This window comes from Schistocerca cancellata, chromosome 2 (assembly GCF_023864275.1).
Source record: "Schistocerca cancellata isolate TAMUIC-IGC-003103 chromosome 2, iqSchCanc2.1, whole genome shotgun sequence".
Lineage (NCBI taxonomy): Eukaryota > Metazoa > Arthropoda > Insecta > Orthoptera > Acrididae > Schistocerca > Schistocerca cancellata.
In genome coordinates, this window is record NC_064627.1 from 573274518 (window position 1) to 573282982 (window position 8465).

The following is an 8465-nucleotide window of genomic DNA, read 5'->3' on the forward strand; positions in this document are numbered from 1 at the left end:
GTATCTCACAATGTCGTTCCTGCAAATAGTTCCAAAAGTATAAAGTGTCCTTAGTGCCGTATTGAAACAAATAATGCACTGCATGTCCACGAAGCTACGTCACGGCATTAGTTTTCGTGCTTGTGCAATACGCCCCATCTTGGAATAATATAGTCTTGTGGTCGATATGATTCGGTGTCACTCGAAGGAAGTACGCTGACATTTGCGTCACTAAGTGCCATACTGCCATAGAATCGCAACAGCTAAGACGGTGTTCATCGATGTCTAGAACGCCACAGCTCATGCACATGAGTGAGTCCACCATATGGATCGCATGTAGCCTTGATCTGGTCATCTGCTTACCGTTGACAGTCATATACCACTTCGCAGTGTTACGTGGTGAACCGTCCTCCACATCATTCGCCAGTTAACGTTCAGGTGCTTCCTGTCCACGATGTTATCGGATCGCCCACGTTGCAGGACACGATAAACCATCCGTGCCGTCGCTAGTCGAGTCGCTGGTAAAGCAAGTCAAACGTAACTGAGTTCGAGGTAAGAGACACCGATGTAGAAGAGGGACGAGGGGACGTGATGTATTGGCACAGGTGGCGAGAGCGAGGGTGGCGCTAGTTCTTCTAATAAAAAACTTGTCAGACTGTCCGGACAGCGGTGCCATAGTTTGACTAACGTGCTCACAAATAGGGCGACCGCTCTGTCATGAGCGTTGAGCCTTGGCTGGCTCGAGTAATGCTTTTCTTCAGTAAAACCTTGGTTGCATTCCTGTGGTTATCGCGATAGTGTTGCTGTCCTCTCCGTGAGTGGCAGCAGCAGCGTGTATCGATACTAGTACTGCTGTACTATATTTGGTGTGGCGCATATAGTTTCCGGCTGGGCGGTATGCGACGAGTCGGTCGGTTGGCGTGGAGCAGCAACGAAGTCCCCGTCACGTGGAATCGGGCCGGAGCCGCAGGCGAGGTGCACGCGCGGTTCGAGTGTGAGGTGCTTCTTCCGAGTGCTACGAAGTTCGTCGCCCACCAATCTTGGACATGAGAGTTGAGTCCTCACTTAACCTACTATCGAGCCTCAGCTGTTTACATTTCTTCGTCTGATCCTGATTTTCCCCTTTGGGACATTCCCGCGAGAGACAACGTGTGTGATTTCAAGTCGGCTAAGATTCCTGCCATCTTCCTGTGGAGTTAAGCTTAATGTATTCCCTGTTATTGAAGCTGACCAGCTGTATCTTCTACCTTGTGGCCGTTGACACTCCGGTTACCTGCCCTGGCCGTTGTCATAATTTTAGGCAGTGTATTTTCCTCGGCGTGTCGTTGCTGTCCAGCGCGGCATGTAGTGCGGCAGCTGAGGTGTTGTTGGTTGTTATGGGAGCCAATATTCTGTGTGTCGTTGTACTGAAATCTTGTGGTCGTTTTTCTGGTTGCGGGGAGAGGACCTGATCTTGTTCATTGGTCGGTCGGCTGTCTGTCGGTTGGGTTGCCTTCAGATTAAGAAGTCGTTGGACAGGCTGCCTGTCTCACCTAAACGGTCGTTAGTGTTACAATCCTAGGCCGACCCTTGGAAACTTCTGAGCGCCGTTGCTTGTGTGTTATATAGTAATTTCATTGTTTGGGTTTTACTTGTTTGGTTGATGTGTGGCCTTCAGCTGAGTATCAATATCTCTTGGATTAATGTTCATGTCTTGCCCTTAAGGCATGAGATTCTTATTCATTTATATGGGGACTTTAGCCCAATTTTACATGAAAAGTTTTAGATTAAGGGTTTCTGCCTTTTAAAAATTGAAACTCTTTTTTATAGGGCTTAAGTCGTTAAATTACTTGTCGATGTGCGGCCTTCAGCAGAGTTTTAATGTCTCTTAATGTTCTTGTCTTGCCCCTAATGCATAAGATTGTTATGCTTTTGTTTTAAGATAAGGCCTTCTGCCTTTTGATTGAAGCTCCGCTCACAGCTTAATATGCGGCCTCCAGCCAAGTTCCATTAAAATTAAATAGCTAAGGCCTTCGGCCTGTTTAGATTGAAGATTTAGATATATTTTTGGGTGAAACTTTCAGAAGAACCTTGTATTTCAATTTCTTGCTTAGGCCCTGTGTCATGTATTTGAGTGTGGCCTTCAGCCGATCTAAGGTTAATCAAAGGAGGTCGATTAAACTCATGAGTGTTTCGCATCCTTGTTGTAATATTGTGTATTGATGAATAAAGTTTGTATGCTGAGTGAAACTGACAGCAACTTATTTTAGCCCTTTTCTACAACCTAATCCCCTCTGTCCTGCTAGCCCAGGCATTTCAAACGTGAAAAGACCAAGCCCTCCCTGATCCGGGGGACGGGTGAGAGTCCCATATTTGATCTTGAAAAGCATTCCCGAACTCGCGAAGGATCCAAAAGCCGCCAGTATACGGCACCGATAATATCTGGGAGTGCGCGACGTTAAATGTGTGTTTACATACTGGGTCCGTTGCACGATGTCCAAGGCTCGTAGGCGGTTATTGGCTATCCCAGTCCGAACATTGCGTAATACCCGCGAAAGTTGTGAGCACCGGTTAGTCGTATATCGTCTGTGAAATCAATGCCGAGGCATTTCAAAGTATCTCTGAGCTGTAAGGGGGTGACGCTATCCTCAGTCAGTCCGACCCCGATGTTCATCGCCACCGATTTTGCGACGTTGAAAGAACTACCAGTGGTCATGCTATATGTAGCTATCAAATTCATTGCGCTGGCGGTGTTGTCTCCGTTATGGATGACAATTACCAGGTCGTCAGGGTACGATTTACATCGGGAAGTGTGGCCTCGTAACGTTGTACCCGTTAGTCGTTGGCGCAAGCCGCAGAGGAGGGTTTCCATGGCCACAGCGTAAAGTGCACAGAGGGCAACCTTGTCGAATCGATTGAGAAATGGTGAGGGGCAGCGTAGGTCGGCCATTGACGATCACCTTGGATGTCACGCCACTGAGAAGTCGCATAACGGCAGTGACAAATGGCTGTTGGTATCCTATATGTTGGAGGACCACTTCGAAATTGTCGTGGTCCACGCGATCGAAAGCTTGACTGAAATCGATTGCCGCCAGCGCACCCGTCAGACGACTTGCCTTCGGCAGTGAGATCAAGTCACGATATTCACTGAGTGCTGTTTGAATGTCACTGTCGCCTCCTTATGACATTTGATAGGGTGGGACGACGTGTTGTAAGGTCTGGTGCATCCGCACCACCAACAGTCGAGAAAAGATCTTAAAGTCGAAATTCAAAAGAGTCAGTGGGCGGTAGTCCTGCATCCGTGAATGGAAGAATCATCCCCTCTACAAGGGCCGCAGGGAGAGGCACATCAGGGGATAGTGGTTCGCGACAGATGTCCGTCCATGAGGTGTCCAACAAATATTGAAAAGTCCAGTAAAATTCCAAGGGAGGCCGTCAGGATCCGGAGACTTGTTTACAGCTCCTTTTCAAATGGCGTCGATCACTTCTTCTCGCGTAATTACTTCACTCAAGGCCACTACAATTGCCGGGGTGAAGGTGCCGTAAATCGTCTGAGAGACGTCCTCCAATGCTGTCGGATCAAGGATCGCAGCTGAATATAGCTGGGAATAACGATCGTAAAACGCTGTGCTTACGTCTTGTTGCGTGGTGAGGCGACGACCGTCCTCCATCTCGATGAAGAGTATGAGCGCTCTTTGGCGTCGTTGACGTTCACGAAATACGTGAAACATAGACCGGCGTTCGCTCGATATCCTATCCTGCGTCCTCGAGCGGATGACCACCCCCTCTAGATGGCGTCGCATATTAGCCATGATCTGAGCCTTAGCACGGTGGACCGCCGTTTGTCGTTCCGGGGATGGCGCCATAGCATCGCAGTCTCCCAGTACCCTGAAGTAAAAATCGAGTGTAGTCTACGCCAAGCAGCGTGGTCACGATCGTAGGTTATCATCGTTCGCCTCAGTGCCGGTTGTGCGCAATCCAACCACCAGCGGATCGTGGTAGGATACGCGCGGAGGCGATTTTCACACGAATACCAGGCATCCTCAACGGCTTGGGGGCATTCCGGGCACGACAGGTGAGCGACGTTTTATTTCCGTAGGCTGCGGCTTCTCATACTTGTTTTCGCCGTAGGGCGATGGCAGAGATGTAAGCTGAGTGGTCCGAGACAGCTGCAGGCCATAGTTCCGCATCCAATGTCCCAGCGGCAAGAGAGCGTGAGACATAAATACGGTCGATGCGACTGGAAAAGTGACTCGTGAAGTGTGTGAATCCCGGTCGGTGGCCGTGAAGATGTTCCCAAGTGTCCACCATCTGCAGGTCTCGGATTAGCGTCTCGAGTTCCAGATACGGATAATGTCGTGGGAGCTAATCTCGGCGTGCCAGTACCCAATTGTAGTCACCGTGGAAGAGCGGGGAACGTCTTCCGCAAAGAATCGTGAACGTTCGCGGCGTTTATCCGTTCCGGAATGTGCGTAGATATTGATAAGACGGACACCCAATACTGCCTCGGGCAGAAAGAGGATATCGTCCGCCACTATCCCATCCCGAAGAACTACGGCGACGCCACTGCCTGTGGGGGAAGCTGGAGAGACGCATGCGTCTTAATCGTACATGCCTGGGAAGTCGTCGACGTACACCTCCTGGAGAAGGGCTGTATAAATGGAAGCAGAATACAACATATCCTGAAGGAAGGATAACTTAGCACGCGTCCGTATAGTATTGATGTTTATAGTCGCAACACGATAAGTTTGAAGTCTATCCATAAGATTCGTGTTGGCCACCAACACCCTAGTAAGGGGTGTGCGCACGTGACGTCAGGATGTCTCATCACTGTCACTGATAGTGGAAAACGATCAACATTGGTGGGGTGAATTCCCCCGCGTGGGGTCCGACACGATGGACAACGAGTTTTCCTCACCGTTGTCCGCCCAGTCTTCATGAAACATCATCGGCTGTTGGTGGCTGTTGGTGTCTGCTGCGGCACTGGGGGCAGACTCATTCTGCGTCACTGGCAAGTAATCGGCAGCGTCTGTCTGCATGTGATCCTGATGTTCTGTGTGGTCGGAAGGACTGAAGCCGTCAATATGGCGATCTGTTGTATGGGATGTTACTGCAGCCTCTGAACCGCCGGTACCGTCGTCGGATTGTAAACAGTCCATGTCAGACGTTCGCTGCAAGCATTCGTCCGATGGAGCACGCCACCGTCTCTTGTGTTTTCGCGGGGATCGCTGTTTCGGACATGTGTTTCAGTACCCCAATGCAGGTGGATCTCTTGAGGTGCTCCGGTGTTTGGAAGAAACGGTACTGTTGGCACAACCCGTGGGTCAATGTCCATCCTGTCACCCGTGCTTTCTTGCAAGGTCGGTCGGTGATTGTCCTTAGGAGGGGGCGCCGTTGTAGTGGCCGGAACCGGTACTGCAGAATCCATCGTGGCCTTACTATCGGGGTCGGCTATCGGAAGAATGTAATCGGCATCGGAAAGGGTGGCCGCCCGTGCAACCCCGGCATAATTGAGAGGAAGGGTCGTCACCGTAGAAGGAGCCATGGATTCACCTGTCGGGATTTGAGCAAGCCGTCGTCGAAGACAATCCGACCTGACGTGCCATTCTTGCCCACAACCGGATCAAGTGCATGGTTGTCCGTCGTACATAACAATCGCCCTACATCTGCCGTCGACAAGATAGGATGGTACATGTTTCGTCAGTTCAATTTTGATCTGTCGTACCCCGTTAAGAACCGGGTACATTTTAAAGGTGGTCCATTTTCCGGTCATGTGGCTGACGACTCTACCGCAAGACTGGAATGCAGCGGTGACTACGTCCGGAGGTACTTCGAACGGGAGTTCTAAGTGTCGTATTGTACGAAGGCTAAGCTCCGCGTGATCGATAGAGACTGCCCCAATATGGCCATCAGAATGTTTCAATTTAAGATCGTTCGCATGTAGGCACACGCTTCTGTTGCACACCACGTCATTTACTAACTTGACGTAGTTAACACTGCTTTTGATACAGAGATGGATACCAATTACGTCTTGTGGTTCAATTTTAACGTCGTCGCGTATAAAACGTTCCACTTCAAAAGCTCGCTGCCGTGCATGATCCGGTTGAAAACTGATTTTGATGGTGGTTTGTCATTATCAATGTGCCATATTACGTACGTCGGTAGTGATGGACTCTAAACTCGAAGTGATTAAGTGGTAAATAACTACGGGCACACGCGACCGCGCGGACGGGACGTAAACAGGACGTCCTCGCCGCAGCGCTGCGGAAAGCAGACTGACCGCCCAGCTACCCCGCGCGGCGCTATCCAATGGCTTGTTAACACTTACACTCAAGAATTGTGAAAGTGCCGGCTAACATCGGTCATATTCTACCAGCTGTAGTTCAGTGTCTGATTGCAGCAGTGGGCATCAACAAGCACACCTTCACGTAATTTTGTGGCGAGTTGAGCAAGCGCACGTGATCCTGGTCGCTTACGATATAATGTCTTGGGAAATTAGTTTCAGCTCGTTTGGGCTGCAAGGACCTGTGGTTGGTGATGAGCGACATTTACGTTTTCTTTCAGGATGTGAACTGCATGGGGAATCAGGTCTCAATACAGCTGATCTGTCTAGTGTTTAGTACCATGATCTGCCTTTTGAAATCTTTCCGGTTCTGGAATCTAGTAAGAATTTTGCACTGTTTCGCTATATTACTGATAGCATGATTCACTAAGTGGCTTTAGTGATGGTGAATGAATTCTGCTCCTTCATTCGGGGAGGGTGAGGGGGGAAGGGGCGGGGGGACGATTAGTCAGTCACGATTGTTGTAGTCTTTAAAACGTTGAGCAGTCGAAACTGAATGGGGAGATAATTAACATGGATTACACGACTTCTGTTAAATTGTCACTAAGTCAATTTTGGCACTGTTTGCGCTGTCCGTGGATGTGTGGCTTACGAAAGCCGCGTCCGAGTGAGCATTTAGTTTCGGCAGTTTTATGTACCTCCTTAACCTCATTGGCTGCATTTCATGCACGTTCTTGGGAGAATGTACTAAGGTGTGCTGATAAAGAATACCGTCGAATTTTCCATGTTAAGACTCTAGAAGCTTTGTAAATAAAACAAACGTTGTTAACATTCCACACCTTCATTCTTTATAAGAAAGTTCCACCAGCTGCGACATAGTCGCGTTCATGAACAGTGACCTTTATGTATCCATTTCTCAAAATAGTCACCCTTGCGACGAAGAGATTTATCTCAACAGGAGACCAGCTTGTTGGTACCGTCAATGTAGAATGCTTGACATTGTAGACGGAGCCACAACCTCACCTCTCAAATGTTGAAATGTTCAGATGTGTCTGAATTCCTAAGGGACCAAACTGCTGAGGTCATGGGTCCCTAGACTTAAACACTGCTTTGAAAGAACAACACAAACACCCATGCCCGAGGAAGGACTCGAACCTCCGGCGGGAGGAGCCGCGCAATCCGTGACATTGCGCCTCAAACCGTGCGGCCACTCCGCACGTCACCTCACCACTGCTTGCACCGCTGCATCACTATGAGACCGAAGTTTTGGAAACTGCATGAAAAGTGAATTGAGCCAAGTCGGGACTGTATAGATGATGATCGATGACAGTGAACCCAAGGCGTCGGATTTTTGCAGAGGTGTGTGGTGAGGCACTGTCTTGGTGAAGAAGTGAGTGTTTCGTGTATGGACCAACTCCCCGAGTTCGAAACACAATTACAGGACGCTGTTTCTCACTCCCAGTCATACTTACGTTACACAACGTCATGTTATAACTATGTTTCGGTGCCCTCTAGTGGCAGAGGAATGAAACAGTAAGACGTGATGAATAAAGATGTGGAAGATAAATAACGTTTTTCTTGTTTATGTTCCCACTTAATACATTTGGAGGCATTAAGCTTCAGCATGCCTCCGAAGTTGTAGCCTTGCTTTCATCACTGCCTCGCCTGAGCGTTGTCGTAAATAGTTTTGCCGTGACGTGACGTTTATTGTCAAGAACCATGTTCGATTCCGTGGGAATACGTTTCAGCACGCCTTCGTAGTTGTTTACTAAATCATAGTAACCATTACCACTATCCGTGTACATGACAGTAGTATCTGTCTTTTATGTAACTATCTAAGCTACAGATGTTGTTTTTTTTAACTGTACCCTGTGGCTAGCATTTAATCTGTGTGGAAATCAATACTACCAGGGGTTGAGTTTGTGCGAAACTGCATTCACCGATTTGATGACATTTTAATTATTAACAACTGTATAATTAGACCGTATAATTAGAACTTGAACTGCTTTTTCTGCCTTGACGTTTAATATTCTTTGGTGGCAGGACTTCACTTCCTTGAGGTGTACATTGAACGCACTGCTGATCAAAAATATGAGTTATTGGTTAATTATATATCCTTATGTGGTGTGTGGAATTCTGTACCCGTGGTCTAAGGGTAGCGTGTTTGATTCATAATCAAGACGTCTTCGGTGCCGGGTCCGATCCCCGCCACTGTCTAAATTTC